The sequence below is a fragment of the Hylobates moloch genome, unplaced genomic scaffold, assembly GCF_009828535.3.
Source record: "Hylobates moloch isolate HMO894 unplaced genomic scaffold, HMol_V3 SCAFFOLD_2, whole genome shotgun sequence".
NCBI classification, from domain to species: Eukaryota; Metazoa; Chordata; class Mammalia; order Primates; family Hylobatidae; genus Hylobates; species Hylobates moloch.
Genome location: NW_026652277.1, coordinates 82578283 through 82594353, shown reverse-complemented (window position 1 = coordinate 82594353; position 16071 = coordinate 82578283). Strand labels below are relative to the sequence as shown.

General features: G+C 35.1%; 1 long non-coding RNA gene across 1 annotated transcript in view; it reads left to right on the top strand.

The window, feature by feature from the left end:
• Window positions 1-16071, top strand: part of LOC131382585 (uncharacterized) — a 44221-nt gene that overhangs the window by 16851 nt on the left and 11299 nt on the right. The window contains exon 2 of the long non-coding RNA XR_009212149.1: window positions 7607-7685. This is a non-coding gene — a long non-coding RNA (uncharacterized LOC131382585). The remainder of the gene's footprint in view (window positions 1-7606; window positions 7686-16071) is intronic.

Below are 16071 nucleotides of genomic sequence, written 5' to 3'. Positions count from 1 at the left end.
AACTGCCCTGCTCCTCATTGGCCAGGAGCCATCATCCCAAGAAGAGTGTGACCTTGGCTTGAAAGCTGAGGTGAACTCTGGAGGAGCTAACTGCTGGAGGCTGTCAGCTAACCACAATTCTCCCAGCTGAGCAGTGAATCCTCTCTGTAAGACGGATACTAACAGTGCCTATCTGTATCTGTTGAAACCAGTGTAAAAAAAAAAAAAAAAGTTATATTTCTACCACACTCCATAGGCTAAAATCAATTCCAGATGGAGTGAAAAGCATTAAAGGTAAAATGCAAAACAATGAAAGAAAGAGATAACTTTTTCAAGACTTGTAAAATACTCAGCTGGGCAAAGGCATAACATGAAAAGTACAAGTAGAAAGGGAAAATAATAAATAAATTACATAAAAATCACAAACCCCATATATCTTAAAACAACATAAACCAAATTTGAAGGCAAATGATAAGTTTGAATTAAATAACTAAAGCAAATATTAAAGATAATGGTCATTTATTTTGAATAAGGTCTTGTTGCAACTCAGTGAGAAAAAGATAAATATTCCAACAAACATGGCTAAAGACGTGAATATGTTGTTGTTAAAGAAGAAAACCAAAAGTAATAAACATGAAAAAATATAGTCATTATCATAATAAAATAATACAAATTTAAGAAAGACACATTTTCCTACCAGATTGGCACAATATATCCAGAGTTGGCAAAGACAGCAAAATGAAGACTTGCATATATCACCTTAGAACTTTTTTTTGAACAATAAAATATCAAAACTAAAATTCCACTTTTTGGTCATAACAAAATATATTCATGAAGACAGAGTCATGTTAATTGTTTTCTGAGAGCTAATGATATATCATTGACTAAAATATATTTAAAATATAAAATAATTATACAAAGTTAATATAATAAATAATATGTAGTTTAAAAATGAATAATCCTCAAGTTTAGATTATGCTTGTAGACAATGTGGATTGTGACCTAGTGACCTAAAATAACTGATCCTAACAGGCTTTGAGAAGGCAGCAATAAATAAAGCAATAGGAAGGAGAATCGATGTTCCTCTTTGTAACCTCAGAAAGGTGAAAGAGGGTCCATAGGAATTAGCTGAGAAAAAAAAAAAAATACATGATTCTTCAATAGGAAGAACTGATGCTGATGTAAAGGGAAAAGTAATAAGGCGGCAGTGTGGTGCAGTGTAAAAAAACACTATGGTTGGAGTCTGGCCTCCATTCTAGGACTAGGAGGCAGATTTCCTGGAGTGAATTGCTGGAGTCCTCCTGTTTCCTCAGTTATTGCCACCTAATGTCCTGATGTCCCTTCTCTTATTCTTATCTTCCCACCAATTATTCTTCATATCACTGCTAAAAGAATCTCCTCTGATTTCTCCAAAGAAGAAACTTCCTGAGCATCTTGCATCTTTGTATCACTCTGGCTGCATGCTCTTGCCATAAAGAACTACTTACAGTTTCATTAATGTATTAGAGGCTCTCACTCTTCCTTGATTTTACTCATGCTATTTGCTCCCCGGGATTTCTTTTCCTTACATTAGTAAACTATTAAATTTTGCTTATCCTTAAAATGCAGATCAAGTATCACATCTGCCTCAGAACCGAGACGTTTCCTTTAATAACACTTGTGCGTGATTTGGGGATCAATTATATACTTAATTAACCTATCGAAATCCAGTTATATGCATGCAATCAAGAGAAGGAAAGAATTTAAATAGTGCAACTAAGTGAGCCACCTATCATTCTATTCTACAAGTATCAGCCACAGAGTGACAATAACATGGAAAACCTGAATCTGTTCTTCTTCAGTGGGTCTCAGAACCTAGATATTGCTTACAGGTTGGACAGCCTGCATTGCTGAATGTGGTGCTATTTTTAAATGGGCATATTTCATAAACTCTGGCAATGGATACAAATTAACTTCATCTGATGCTCAACTGAAAAAAAAAAACTATCTGTTCTAAATGCTTGAGGAAAAGCAGGCTGGTTGTTTAAATTCACTGCAAAAAGGTATGTAAGTCACCAACCTAACATCTTCTGTCGTGTTTTTAAGGATAATTTTGTTTACATAAACTTTTTGACTTATGTGTTAACTTTATATTCTAACCCTACTGAAGATGTGACTTTTCTTTACCAATTTTATAGTTTTTTTCCATCATACTGAATTTTTTATTTATATGGTTATGAGCTCATTGAGGAATCTGTCCAGAATACACCAGGTGTTCAATAAATGTTTGTAAAGTGAATGAACAAATTGTGTGGCTTATGATCTCAAGGACTGGCCCTCTGCTAGAAAACAGCTACGTAACCTGACAAGTATATATGTCAAGACGTGAAATAATGCCAAGCAGTGCTCTTTAGGAAGCTCTCAGATAACAGAAGCTTTCAAAAGACATGTCCCCCAAATTGTCATCATGTCAAATTATTGTGTCATGGCAAAAATATTTAGAATAATGAAGGTCCGAGCTCTCTTTAATTCAAACAGAACAAATATTCACTTATTTTTCCCAGTCTTAGACCAAGCTATGCAAGCTGTTCATAAATAATAACACTGATCTTTCAAAGCATTTAACTTATCATTTAATAAAAAGTTTATTTGCAACTGTACTGACAGCTCTGTATGAATGGCAGTATGGATGTTTTAGAATTTTTCAAAGGAGTTGAAAATTTTATTTATTTTATACTTATTTTATGTATGTAACAGTAAATCCACCCAGGACTGCATAGATGTATAATATGATGAATTAACTTTAAAATATATGGATGTATTACATATGGAGGAATTTGTTAATACTAGAAAAATAAAATGATCATGACATTAAGTTGAAAAGTAATTATCCAATTCACCAAGAAATGTAAAATAAATCATTTCTGCACATCAAGTCATACTTACCTCCCAGGGTTATTGTGAGGGTTTAGTTAATATTTGTGTGTATTATAACATCTATAAATGCTTAGAACATATTGTTACGGACATTATTAGCATTGTAACGAACAGTTATCTGCTTTATAAATATAGAAAGGACTAGAGTTTGTTTTTTTCTGTTTTCTTTTTAAACGCCTGTCAATCAAATAGTCATTTGTTCTGCATGAAAAGATTTAGGGATTTTTACATTTGAGATTCTAACTGCCAAACTACAGGGTAGACTTTATGATATGTTTCTTTAGCCACAGAAGAAAGAGGTTATGCCTTCCAAAAGTGCTGTTTATTTGTTCTATTTAAACTTCATTAAAACACTTCTTTCTCACTATGGCGTTGTTCCATCAAAATTGTTACAGAGAATATTATGCATACTAGTTTGAAGGAAAGATAGCAATTTTATGCAGTTTTCTAGAATATTAAATATGTATTATAAAAAGGAAAGAGAAGAGTCAGTCACAAAAGATTATTTTGAAATATGAGAAAGGCATATTTAACAATAAAGAAAATTGAACTGAAAGTAAGGCCTGAGGGTCACTCTTGTTGAGACGCCTTGTAGTCCATACTGAAAGATTCATATGCTGAACAATCACGAGAGTGACTACTATGCCCAGAATGTAAAATTTGATGTTCCTCATATCAAATTTTACTTTGATATGGCTTGCTTTGCCCCTCTACAAACTGACCTGGTCATTAACTCCCCTGTGATCACAGCTGTAAAAAATATTATTTGTAAATTGCTTCTAAAGATATTCCTTATACTTGAAACAGTTAAGAAAGTGTCTAGTTGTCCTATTCTTGTATATTTAAAGGATATCACCTTTGTGAACTTTCCTAGAATAAGACGAGTCTTCTTTTACAGTCCAGAGGCACCTGCTAACTTATTTTATGGAATAAAAGGAAATCACTAATTTAACCTTTAGAAGGGCATCCCATTCTACATTTACGTGGCATAAGTTCAGAGATTATGTAGATGGCCTTGGCCCTTGTACTATTTGAACAAGGATGGTATAACAAAAATAATGATGGTAGTGGGAGGATGGTCAATTCGATGGGGATGGTAGGGATTGGTCCCCACAGCTGTGAGAGGGCATTCACGGGTTTTTTTTTTTCTATTTTTCAAATGTTCTCCCTAGGGGAAGAAAATGCTATTTTTATTTAGTTGTCAAACAAACTGAGCCAACAAATTGTGCTGGTTATACATATATTTATTTGTACAGCTATATTTCTTGTGTTGTGGGAATTGCTACACACTTTCTAAAATATCATGATGTGATGTCACAAGAAGATTAGGACAAGTTGTGGTATGTGTATTTGTGTGTAGGAGGGAGGTCATTATAGTGAAGGGGAAGGATGGAAACATACTTCCCATTACACCTAAAACTATGCATTTAGTGACAATGCTATTTCTTTCTTTTACATAATGGCCCAATATGTAAATGATATTATAATATTAGGTTGGTACAAATGTAATTGTGGTTCTTGCCATTAAAAGTAATGGCCATTAAACTTAATTAAAACTTTAATGCCTTTAAAAGTAATAGCAAAAAACCGCAATTATGTTTGCACCAACTCAATACATACAGGATATTAACTAAGGAAAGAAAATATTTAGTTTTTTTTTCTCTATAATACCTGATCCTAATTGCTATTCACCATAAAAATTATTTTGTGTCTTCTTTTGCTTACACACAAATAAAATGTAATTCTATAATGATCTCCCCTCCTTTTGAAGTCTAGAAGTTCTTTGAGGTCAAGGACTAGCTTATTTATACCAATTGAATCATAGAACTACATTGTAAACTCAATAAATGTTTACAAAAACTAGATGAAATTTAAAAACAACAATTTAAAGGTAATGGAAAGTATCCAAAAGCACACAAAATTAGAGGAAAGGTTTACTCTTAAGAAACTGTTATGTGAGAGTCAAGAACTGTGAATTTGTGGCTTTTTTTTTTCCCTCAAAAATGTTCCCCATAGAAAATTGCAAACTTACCAGCTCAAGGTGGCAGGTAACAGAGTTCATTCAGGCTAAGACTTCACACATAATACAAAGAAAGCATGAGCTCCAAAAGAAATATTTGATAAACTGGACTTCATTGGCAAATGAAAACATGTGCAACATTCATCAGGGGAATGTAAGTTAAAACACAGTGAGATACCACTAGACGCCTACTAGAATGGCAAATAAAAAACACAAAACCAACTTTTGCTAAGGATTTGAAGCAACTGGAACCCTTATAAACTTTTATTGAGACTGCAAAATGGTATTGATATTTTGGAAGGCAATTTGAGAGTTGTTGTTATATTTAAATGTAAAATAACCATATGACCCTGCAATTTCACTCCTATGTATTTACTGAAAAGAAATGTACTTTTATATAAGACTTGAAATAGAATGTTCATAGCAGCTTTCTTTACAATATTCAAAAACTAGAAAAAAGTGTCCATCCAGAAGTCAAGAGATAAACATCTGTATGATTAGATACTCTTCAGCAACATCAAGAACAAATTATTGACTAACATAACATGAATGGTGATATGGTTTGGCTTTGTGTCCCCATTCAAATCTCATTTTGAATTGTAATGCTACAATCCCTACATGTCCTTGGAGGGACCCGGGGGAGGTAATTGAATCATGGGTGCAGTTTCTCCAATGCTGTTCTCATGATAGTAAGTTCTTATGAGATCTGATGGTTTTATAAGCATATGGCATTTCCCCTGCTGGCACTCATTGTCTCTCCTGCCACCAAGTTTGCTTCCTCTTCTGCCAAGATTGTAAGTTTCCTGAGGCCTCCCAAGCCCTGCAGAACTGTGAGTCAATTAAACCTATTTTCTTCAGAAATTACCCACTCTTGGGCAGTTCTTTATAGCAACATGAGAATAAACTAATATAGTCAATAGTTACTGGTAGAATGGGGCGCTGCCATAAGGATACCTGAAAATGTGGAAACAACTTTGGAACTGGGTAATAGGCAGAGGCTGGAACAGTTTGGAGGGCTCAGAAGAAGACAGGAAAATATGGGAAAGTTTGAAACTTCCTAGAGACTTGGAGGGCTCAGAAGACAGAAAGATGTGGGAAAGTTTGGAACTTCCTAGACAGTTGTTGAATGGCTTTGACCAAAATGATGGTAGTGATATGAGCAATGAAGTCAGGCTGAGGCTGTCTCAGATGGAGATGAGGAACTTGTTGAGAACAGGAATAAATGTGATTCTTGTTTTGCTTCAGCAACAAGACTGTTGGCATTTTCCCCCTGCCCTAGAGATCTGTGGAACTTTGAACTTAAGAGAAATGATTTAGAGCATCTGGTGGAAGAAATTTCTAAGCAGCAAAGGATTCAAGAGGCACAAAGGATAAAAGTTTGGAAAATTTCAGCCATTTTCTGGGGAGAAATTCTAGCTCAATGCAGAAATTTGCATAATTAACAAGGAACCAAATGTTAACCACCAAGAAAATGGAGAAAATGTCTCCAGGGCATGTCAGAGATCTCCATAGCATCCCATCCCATCACAGACCCAGAGTCCTAGCAGGGAAAAATGTTTTCCTGAGCAGGGCCCAGGACATCCCTGCTCTGTACAGCCTTGGGACATGGTGCCCTGCATCCCAGCTGCTTCAGCTCCAGCTGTGGAGGGGCCAAGGTACAGCTTGGTCCATTGCTTCAAGGGATGAAAGCTCCACTAGGCAACTTCTACCTAGTATTGAGCCTGCAGGTACACAGAAGTCAAGAATTGAGGTTTGGGAATGTCAGCCTAGATTTCAGAGGATGTATGAAAATGTATGGATGTCCAGGCAGAAGCTTGCTGCAGGGGCAGAGCCCTCAGGAAGAATCTCTGCTAGGGCAGTGCAGAAGGGAAATGTGGGATCAGCGCTGCCACACACAGTCTCCACCAGGGCACTGCCTAGTGCATCTGTGAGAAAAGGCCACCATCCTCCAGATCCCAGAATAATAGATCGACCAACAGCTTGCACTGTGCACCTAGAAAAGCTGCAGACACTCAATGCCAGCCTGTGAAAGCAGCCAGGAGGGGTGCTGTATCCTGCAAAGCCACAGGGGCAAAGTTGCCCAAGGTTGTGGGAGCCCACCTCTTGCATCAGCATGACCCGGATGTCAGCCATGAAGTCAAAGGAGACCATTTTGAAACTTTAAGGTTTAGTGACTCCCCTATTGGATTTTAAACTTGCATGGGGACTGTAGCCCCTTTGTTTTGGCCAATTTCTTCCATTTGAAGTGGGTGTATTTACCCAATGCCTGTACCTCCATTGTATCTAGGAAGTAACTAACTTCCTTTTAATTTTGCATGCTCAGAGGCAGGAGGAACTTGCCTTGTCTCAGGTGAGACTTTGGACTTGGACTTTTGGGTTAATGGTAGAATTAGTTAAAATTTGGGGGGACTGTTGGAAGGGCATGATTGTCTTTCGAAATGTGAGGATATGAGATTTATGATGGGCCAGAGGTAGAATAATGGTTAAGCTTTGTTCCCCCACCCAAATTTCATCTTGAATTGTAATCCCATAATCCCCACATGTCATGGGAGGGACGTGGTGGGAGGTAATTGAATCATGAGGGAAGTTTCCCCCATGCTTTTCTCATGATGGTGAGTGAGTTTTCACAAGATCTGTGGTTTTATAAGCATCTGTCATTTCCCTTGCTGGCACTCATTCTCTCTCATGCAGCCATGTGAAGAAAGATGCGTTTGCTACTACTTTCACCATGATTGTAAATTTCCTGAGGACTCCCCAGCCCTGAGGAACTGTGAGTCAATTAAACCTTTTTCCTTTATATTCAATCTCAGCCAGTTCTTTATAAGAGCATGAGAATGGACTAATACAAATGGATTTAAAAGTCATACTGAGTAAAATAAACCACATGCAAAAGAGTACATACTGTCAGGTTCCCTTTGCATGAAGTTCTAGAAAATGCAAAGTAAATCTTAATGAGAGAACATAGATCACCATAGATTACTGGAACCCTAGAGTTCAGGGGTTGAGGTTGGAGTAACCAGGTGTGTGGAGAGGTGGTGGGGGTGCGTAGGACTATCAATTCCCAGGTATACTGGAGAGCTTTTATGGTGATGAAAATCTACACTTGATTGGGATGATGTTTACATGATTACCTTTGTCCAAGCTCATTTTACTGTATACTTAAAGTGTGTGCAGTTTATTGTATATAAACTATACATCAGCGTACTTTTTTTTTGAGACAAGGTCTCACTCTGTCACCCAGGCTGGAGTGCAGTAGCATACCTTCCAATGGATGTTAAATAGAATCCCAAGAGCTGGAATTCCAGGGCCCTGGGTATAACCTTTACAACCAAGCCCATAAACCTACCTCCATCTCTTATCCTGCTTAAGGGATAGTTGGCAAAAGTCAGGTGACAATTCTGTCTGCTGCTGGCCAGGCAAATGTTTGTTGTTGTTGTTGTTTGTTGTTTTTCAGTTTTTCCTCGCAAATATGGAAGACTTAGACATAAAGTCAAGGAAAGACATCCAGATTTTGGCCTCAGACCTAAGCTAATTTCCCCAGTCTAGCTTTACCAGTTAAACAAATAAACAAATAAGGCAGATGCTTAACTGAAGCCTGAGTCTATCTGAACTGTTTAAAAGTCATGGGGAGTCATGGGGTGTGATATGTGCCAACTTTACTGAATCATGGGGTGCCCAGGTATTTGGTTAAACATTATTCTGGCATGTCTGTGGGGTGTTTTTGATGATATTAACATTTGAATCCATAGACTAAGTAAGGCAGATTGCCCTCCCCAATGTGATAGGTAGCATACAATCCGTGAAAGGACTAAATGGAACAAAAGATTGAGTAAGGGAGAACATGGTCTCTCTGCCTGACTGTCTTTGAGCTGAGACATTGGTTTTTCTCCTGCCTTTGGACTCAGAGTAAGACTGGAATTTATACCATCAGTTCTCCTGCATCACCAGCTTGCAGACTGCATATCTTAGGACTTCTCAGCCTCCATGAGTGTGTGTGTATGTGTGTGTTTGTATATGTGTGTGTATGTTTGCAAATAAACAGTATCGTTCTGTTTGTCTGGAGAATTCAGACTAATACGTGGAATAAAGTAGTATAAACACCTGCCATGCCCGCCCCTCCCCACCACACCACTGAGGCCTGGAAACCCTATTCACATCTAATGCATACACAAATTGAAAATCAGTGGCTGGGGTAAAGTGCACTCAGGTCTCCATCCACAACAATTATTCATATTCTGCATTTGATACTCTTTGATATAGATGCTGAGCAAATAGAACTTTCAATAATATGAACGGACAGTCATTTGGAGTCCTAAAACCAAAAGAAATACCTGCCTTCATGTTGGGCTTATTCCATTCCTCAGGAATAAGTCATATTTAGAATAATTTTAAATTCAGGAATATAAGTATTTCAGACAGTCAAGATTTGCTCTAACCAAAGTGCCATTTAAAAAAAGAGAATGTCATAGTCGCAATTTTAAGCTCTTCAACACTATGTGGTAAACTGATTGATCTTTCTCTTTTCTGCTCCCCCACCAACCTACTTCACATATACCATGTGAGGTAAAATTACCAATTTCAAATTATTTTCTATATAGTTCCCATTTTTCCTTTGTGGGTGCCCTTATCCTTTAATACACTGCAAAAAAAAAAAAAAAGGAGTGACAGTCAAAACAAAAAGCATCATGAATTAGTCTATCTAAAAGAATAAACATGAGTTTTGAGGCATATGTATATTTTGCTCAAAATGTGTAAAATAAATTAGGAAGCCTTTATGTTGGTCTAATCTGTTCTAAAAGCATTACCATGCCATAAAAATATATAACTAAGTTATATATTTTGATTATTTAACTATCCTAGGGAGTATATCTTATGTAATACTTAAATCAAGTTTAAAGTTTAGTAAGAATTGTAAGAAATGTCTCTGTCATTCAATATTCCTTTTCTAAAAGGCATTGATGCAATAGTCTGTCTGATGATTGACAGCCAATTGCAAAGGGGCCGTACGTGTTGAGATGTTGGGCCTTTGAAGGACCCTCTTAGGCTCTACATCTTTTCTGTTAACATTCGTGAAACTGGATAATAGCTCCTTCTAACATCCCTTCTTGGTGGCCAAGGGGACTGTTTTTATTGGTAAATTCAGAAATAGTAATAAAATAGAAGATTTGAAAATCCTCAAAGAGAACCAGAGTGAACAGTCTCCCTGATTCAACCACTGTTTGCAAATATTTATTTTTCATCTCTAAACCTCAGAGTGTGTTTGATTTGAAGCACTAAAACAGAAATTGCTCTGACCCACAGAAAATTTTTATGCTGAATAAACCACCTCATAAACTGAAGCTTAAACATTTACTGTGGATGCCTTCACACAGTGTTTCCCCTGTGAAGCATCTGGAATTCTGGCTTTCAATTGACTTAATTGTCATGTCACTTTGGAAAACTTCCAAAGACCTTAAGGAATTTAGGCTTTACATTATTGTAGCAAAATTTTCCTAATTTTTATTTATTAAAAACGCAATATCTCCCTTATCATCAAATTCACATGCTAAAGCTGGAAGAGACCTTGGAGATCATCTCATTTCATCTTTTTATTTGATACGCGTTTTTTGTAGGAAGAGATCTGGGTATGTTTTAGTAACATACTTAGCTTGACTCAGTGAAGGAAATTCTTTCCTCTAAATGAGAGGCTCCAAATATTTCAGAGTATAGGCAAGTAACGGATCAAAGTTTTTGAATGAATATCATAAATTCTTCCATCCACATCCTAGTTCTCTCCCTACTCCTTGACAGAATCATAGTCTCACCACCCTAAAGAATTTTAACTCAGTTTTATCCCCCAAAGGCTGTACTGTGAAGATGTTTATTTTCTTTCTCTTTTCTTTTTTAAAATTATTTTATATTGACACATAATAATTGTACATATTTATGAAGTACATGTGGTATTTCGATATATGCATACAATGTATAATGAGAAATCAGGATATTCAGGATATCTATCATCTCAAACATTTATCTTTTTTTTGTGCTGAGAATATTTCACAAATTCTAACCATTTTGAAATACAACTGTAAATTATTTTTAACTATAGTGACTCTACTGTGCTATTGAACACTAGAACTTCTGTCTAACTATCTGTTTTTACCAATTAACTGATCTCTTTTCATCTCACCCTCCTCACTCTTTCCAGCACCTGGTAATCAACATTCTACTATTCTACTCTCTACCTCCATAAGATCATCATTATTTCTGTTTGTTTGTTTTAATTTAGAAACTAGGTCTTGCTATGTTGCCCAGATTGGCCTCAAATGCCTGGGCTCAAGAAATCCTCCTGCCTCAGCCTCATGAGTAGCTGGGACTATAGGTGCCACCACATCTGACAAAAAGAATGTTTTTGGCTCCCACATATGACTGAAAATATGTGGTATTTGTCTTTCTGTGCCTGGCCTTTTTCACTTAACATAATGACCTCAAGTTCCATTCATGTTGCTGCAAATGACGTTTCATTCCTTTTTGTAGTCAAATAGTATTCCATTGCATAAATGGCACATTTTCTTTATCCATTCATCTACTGATGGACATTTAGGTTGATTTTATATCTTTTCTATTGTGAATAGTGCTGCAATAAACATGTGAATGCAAATACACTTTTAATATACTAACTTCTTTTCCTCTGGATAAATATCCTGTAATGGGATTGTCATATCATATGGTAGTCTGATTTTCAGGTTTTTAAGACATCTTCATACTGTTTTCTGTAGAGACAGTATTGATTTACATTCCCACCAACAACGCATGTGTTCCTTTTTCTCCACATCTCAGCTAATTCATCAGTGATGTATAGAAACACTACTGATTTTTGTCTCTTTCTATCAGTCATTTTACCTGGAGTAAGATGACATATCATTGTGGTTTTGATTTGAATTTCCATGATGATTTGTGATATTGAGCATGTTTGTATTTCTTTTGAGAAATGTCTACTCAAATCCTTTGGCCATTTTTTGGTGGGATTATTAATTTTTTTTACTGTTGTTTAGTATCTTGCATATTCTGCATATTAGTCCCTTTTCAAATGATTCGTTTTTCAAATATTTTCCCCCATTCAACAGGTTGTTTCTTCACTCTCTTTTCTTGCTATGCAGAAGCCTTTGTAGTTAATATGGTCCAATTTATCTATTTTAGTTTCTGTTGTCTGTGTTTTTGAGGTCTTAGCCATAAAATCTTTGCCAAGACCAATATCTTGAATTGCTTCTACAATGTTTTCTTCTAGTAGTTTTATAGTTTCAGTTCTTAGGTTTAAGTCTTTAATCCGTCTTAAGTTGATTTTTGTATACGGTCAGAGTTAGGGGTCCAGTTTTATTCTTCTGCATTCCACAATTTTCCCGGCACCATTTACTGAAGAGGGTGTCATTACTCCAATGGATGTTCTTGGCGCCTTTGTTGAAAATCAGTTCACTGTAAACATATGGATTTATTTCTGGCTTCTCTATTCTGTTCCATTTGTAAGTGTGTCTGTTTTTATACCAGTAACATTTTATTTTGGTTACTAATTCCTTGTAATATATTTTGAGGTAAGGAAGTGTGATTCTTTGTTCTTTTTGCTCTAGATTGCTTTGGCTACCTGGGCTCTTTATTGGTTCTATGCAAATTTTTAAATACCTTTTTCTTTTTCTGTGAAACATGATATTGGTATTTTGACAGAGATTGCATTGACTCTTCAGATTGTTTTGAGTAGTTATTTTAAAGATATTAATTTCTCTGATTTATGAGCATGGGGTGTCTTTCCATTTTTTGTGTCCTCTTCATTTTCTATGATCAGAGTTTCATAATTTTGCTTGTAGAAATCTTTCACCTCCTTGGTTAAATTTATTCCTAGGTTTTTTTTAATTTAGAGAACTATTTTAAATGAAATTTCCTTTTGAATTTTCTCTCAGCTAATTCATCAGTGATGTATAGAGACACTACTGATTTTTGTATGTTGATTTGATATTCTGCAACTGTACTGGATTTGCTTACCAGATCTAATAGTTTTTTGGTAGAGTCTTTAGATTTTTATAGAAATAAGATTATATCATTGGCAAAAAGATACAATTTGATTTCCTCTTTCCAATGCAGATATATTTTTTTCTCTGTCTGATTTCTGTTACAAGGACTTTCAGTATTATGATGAATAAGAGTGGAGAAAGAGGGCATCCTTGTGTTGTCCTAGTTCTTAGAGAAAGTTCTTTCACCTTTTCCTCATTCAGTAGGATGTTACTTGTGGGTTTGTCATATATGGTCTTTATTATGTTGAGGCATTATTCTTCTATGCCTAATTTGTTGAGAGTTTTTATCATAAGAAGATGTTGAATTTTATAGAATGTGTTTTCTGCATCTACTGAGATAAATATATGGTCTTTGTACATCATTCTGTTCATGTAATGTATCACATTTATTCATTTGTGTATGTTGAACCATCCTAGCATCCCTGAAATAAATCCCACTTAATCATGGTGTATTTTTTTATGTGCTGTTGAAATTGTTTTCCTACTATTTTGTTCAATTATTTTGCATTTATATTCATCAGGAATATTGGCATTTAGTGCTTTTTCTTTCTTTCTCTTTTTTTTGTCATTCTTGTCTCATTTTAGTGTCAGGGTAATGTTGGCATTGTGAAATTAGGTAGGGAGACTTCCCTCCTATTCAATTGTTAGGAATAGTTTGAGGAAAATGATGTTAGTTATTCTTTGAAAATTTGGTAGAATTTAGCGATGAAGCCATCTGGTCCTGCACTTTTCTTTCTTAGGAGACTTATTATTACTGACTGAATTTTATTACTCATTATTGGCCTGTTCAGGTTATCTATTTCTTCCTGATTCCATATTGGTAGGTTGTGTGTGTCCAGAAATGTGTCCATTTCCTCTAGGTTTTCTAATTTGTTAGTGTATGGTTGTTCATAATACTATTTTATTATCTTTTTATTTCAGTGATATCAGTTGTAATGTTTCCTTTTTCATTTCTAATTTGTATATTTACATTTTCTTTCTATTTTCTTGGTTAGTCTAGCAAGTAGTTTATCAATTTGTTTACCTTTGAAAATAACCAATTTTTGTTTGATTGATCTTTTGTATTTATTTAGCTTTGCTCTGATCTTTATTATTTATTTTACTAATTTTGAGTCTGGTTTGTTCTTGTGTATCTAGCTTATAGAGTTGCATTTTTAGATTGCTTATTTGAAATCTTACTATTGTTTTCATGTAGGCATTTATTGCTGTAAACTTTCCTTCTTTTCTACATCCCATAGGTTTTGGTATGTTGTGTTTCAATTTTCATTTGTTGAAAGAATTGTTTTGATTTTCTCCTTAATTTTGTCCTTAACCCAATGATCATTCAAGAGCATGTTGTTTAGTTTCCATGTATTTATAGTTTCTCAAGTTTCTCTTGTTATTGACTTTGAGCTTTATTGCACTGTCATCTGAGAAAATACTTTATAAAATTTTGACTTTTAAAATTTGTTGAGATACTTGTTTTGTGTCCTAATGCATGGTCTATCCTACAGAATCCCATGCGATGATGAGAAAAAAATGTGTATCCTATACCTGTTGAATTAAATGTTCTGTAAATGTCTGTTATCTCCAATTGGTCTAACATGCAGCTTATTTTATTTATTTATTTATTTGTGTATTTGTATAAATTTAAGGGGTACTAGTACAATGTGGTTACATGGATATATTGCACAGTGGTGAAGTCTGGGTTCTTAGTGTGTCTATTATCTGAATAATGTACAGCGTACCCATAAAGTAATTATCACCAACCCCTCCCACCATTCCACCCCTCCTAGTCTCCAGTGTTTATTATTCTACACCCTATCTCCACTCATACACATTATTTAGCTCCCACTTACAATTGAGAACATGTTGCATTTTACTTTTTGTTTTGAGTTCTTTCACTTAAGATAATGGCTTCCAGTTATATACATGTTGATCCAAAAGACATTTTTCCTTTATTATGGCTGAATATTATCCCATTGTGTATATATACCATATTTTCTTTAGCCAACCACCCATTAATCAACACTTAGGTTGATTCCCTATCTTTTCTATTGTAAATACTGCTGTGATAAACATACAAGCGAAGATATATTTTGATATAATGATTTGTTTTCCTTTGGGTAGATACTCAATAATAGGATTGCTGGGTTGAATGGTAGTTCTATCTGTAGTCCTTTGAGAAATCTCCATACTGTTTCCATACTGTTGTACAGTTACATTCCCCTAGTGTATAAGTACTCCTTTTTTTCTGCATCCTTGCCAGCATATGTTAATTTTGACTTTTTAATAGTAGTCATTCTGACTAAGATGGTATCTCTTTATGGTCTTAATTTGCATTTCTGATGATTAGTGATGTTGAGCGTTTTTTCATATGTTCATTGATGATTTGTATGTCTTCTCTTTAAAAATTTTTATTCATGTTATTTGACTTCCTTTTATTATTTGTTGGGAGTTATTTGCTGATTTTGGGGTTGACTTCCTCATAAATTCTGGATATTAGTTTCTTGTCAGCTTTATGGTTTGCATATAATATCTTCCATTCTGCAGTTTGTCTGTTCACTCTATTGATTATTTCTTTTGCCATGCATAAGATTTTTAGTTTAATTAAGTCTATTTTTAGTTTGTATATTTGGGGGTTTTTTGCAGGAGCTTTTGAGGTCTTAATTATGAATTCTTTGCTTAGGCCAATGTCCAGAAGAGTCTTCCCTAGATTTTCTTCTAGTATGTTTGTAATTTCAGATCTTACATTTAAGTCTTTTATCTTTCTTGAATCGATTTATGTTTATAGTGACAGATAGGGGTTCTGTTTCATTCTTCTGCATATGGCATTCCAATTTTCCCAGCACTATATATTGAAAGGTGTACCATTTTCCCAATGTATGTTTTTGTCATTTTTGTTAAAGATTAGTTGGCAGCAGATACGTGACTTTATTTCTGGATTCTCTATTCTGTTCCATTTGTCTAGGCGTCTATTTTTATACTTGTACCATGCTGTTTTGCCTGCTCCAGCCTTGTATTATAATTTGAAGTTAGATAATGTTATGCCTCCAGCTCTGTTCTATTTGCTTAGGCTTACTTCATTATCTGGACTTATTTGAGTTTCCATATGAATTTTAGAATTATTTTTTC